Genomic DNA, 2470 nt, shown 5'->3' with positions numbered 1-2470 from the left:
TATACACATGGTAAAGCTAAAGAATAAATGAAGGCAGTTTGTAGGGATTTCCCAATTGGGTATCACTCATCATGGGGAATATAAGTACACAGAAAAAGCAAGAGATTCTTATGGCATTTTGTAGCTGGAGCTTTTACATACAAGGTGAAATATGAGTTAGGTATTGCTTGGAGGACAGAAGTGGAATATTTAGTTAAGTAATAATCAGACAACAAAGCTTTTGTGAAGCAGTTTGTACATATAATCTAAGAGGTTTGTTTAGTACAAGTTTGTTGCCAGAGGCATCTATACTCATAAAGATTTTAGAGTTTCCAAAAGTATTTCAAAATCAGGACAATTATTGACTGCCCTTTGTCCCTCAAGATGATTGTTGATAGGTGCTATGGTGCTGATTGGATAAGCACAGCTTGAAGCTCCCTTATCCAGTTGGACTGGGTCCTCTGTGGGGGATATATGACTCTTACATTGCTAAATTTGATAAAAGATATAAATTAAAACAGACAAGAGGCTCAATGAGCTCCAAATAGTATAAATTCTGAGATCACACTGAAACACATTAGTCAAATTTTCAAAAGCAAAACACAAAGAGAAGATTTTGAAAGCATCAAGAAAGAAGTGACTCATCGTGTACAAGGTATCTTTAGTAAAATAATGGTGATTTCTCTTTAGAAAACACGAAGGCCAGAAGGCAGTGAGATGATATATTAAAAGTGCTATAGGAAAAAAAAAACAACTGCTCAACCCAAAATTCAATATCTGGCAAAACTACCATTGAAAAATGAAGCAGAAATTAAGACATTCCCAGATAAACAAAAACTAAAGAGTTTGTCATTAATATATTTGCCCTAACGAAATGCTAAAGGGAGTTCTCCAGGCCAAAATGAAAAAAAAACACTATAGGTCTGCGCGGACAAACGGAAGTGTAGGTGACCGTCTGAGACAGCACCGCCAAGCTGGGAACCGGGGAGATGGCAGAGACAGAACCCAAGACCGTGCAAGATCTCACCTTGGTGGTGCAGACACTCCTGCAACAGATGCAAGATAAACTTCAGATCATGTCCGACCAGATCATTGGAAGAATTGATGACATGAGCAGTCGCATTGATGACCTGGAGAAAAACATCGCAGACCTCATGATACAGGCTGGGGTGGAAGAGCTGGACAGGGAAAACAAGATCCCTGCCACACAGAAGAGTTGAAGGTTGCTCATCTGCACTGGAATCTGGAACACCCTTTTTACAAGCCAAGAGAAGACAGATGGCTTTTTGCAACTAACTACTATGTGTAGACAGGTTTTATATTATAAAGTGTGCATTCTTCTTACCACATACTATAGAGTTAGTTTATAGAGTGATTTCCCTCCCCTGCCTCCCATGTTTCCTGAACATGGTAAATTCACGTCTTGGACCTTGGTCAGTTGTGCTATTAAACACTAAAACTTTGGCAGTTCCTGCATACAAAAAAAAAAAAAAAAACACTATAAAGTAATGCAAATACACAGGACAAGATAAAGAACAGTGTTAAAGGTAGCCACACAATTAAATATGAAAGCCAGTAGTATTGCATATTTTTTGTAATTCCTCTTTGTATTTTCCTAAATGAGTTAAAAGACAAAGGCATAAAACAATAAAGATATGCTAATGTACATACAATGTATAAAGATATAATTTATGACAAAAACAACGTAAAGGAGGGATAGAGGTGTAAAGGAGCAGAGTTATTGTATACTATTGAATCAAAATTGGCATCAATTAAAAACTTAAAGGTAAGATGTTAACTGTAACACCCAAGAAAATTACTAAGGAAAAAATATTAAATATATGGAAAAATAGTAGAGGAAATCAAAATGGTACAATAAGAAACAGTGATTAATAATAAAAGAAGGTAATGAAGGAATTGAGGAACTAAAAATGTACATGATATATAGAAAAGAAATAAGAAAATGGCAAAAGTCCTTCCTTACTGATAATTACTTTACATGTAAAGGGATTAAACTCTCTAATTAAAAGCAGAGATTGTTAGAATGGATGAAAAGAATGATTCAACTATATGCTGTCTACAAGAGACTCATTTTAGACCCAGAGACACAAATGGAAAATGGGTAGGATGGATAATGAAATGAAAATGAAAGGATGGATAAAATATATGCCATGCACATAGTAACCAAAAGTGAGCTGAGGTAGGTATACTAATATCAGACAAAAATACTTTAACCCAGAAACTGCTACAAGAAAAAAAGAAGGACATTACATATTGATAAAAGTTTCAACCCTTCAAGAAAATACATTTGTAAACATATATGTACCAAAGAACAGATACCCAAAAGTTTAAAGCAAATAATTGACAGATGTGAAGGGACAAATACAGTCTATAATGATAGTTGGAAACATTAACACCCCATTTTTAATAATGGTTAGAATAACTAAACAGAGCTTTAGTTAATAATTAGAATATCCAGATAACAATATAA

At 34.7% G+C, this 2470-nt stretch overlaps 1 pseudogene; it reads left to right on the top strand.

Moving 5' to 3' along the window:
- Positions 1 to 906: 906 nt before the first annotated feature.
- LOC137756880 (heat shock factor-binding protein 1 pseudogene) lies at positions 907 to 1385 on the top strand (annotated as a pseudogene).
- The last annotated feature ends 1085 nt before the right edge of the window (positions 1386 to 2470 follow it).

This window comes from Eschrichtius robustus, chromosome X, assembly GCF_028021215.1.
Source record: "Eschrichtius robustus isolate mEscRob2 chromosome X, mEscRob2.pri, whole genome shotgun sequence".
In the NCBI taxonomy this organism is placed as follows: Eukaryota; Metazoa; Chordata; class Mammalia; order Artiodactyla; family Eschrichtiidae; genus Eschrichtius; species Eschrichtius robustus.
This window is presented reverse-complemented; position numbering and strand designations above follow the sequence as displayed.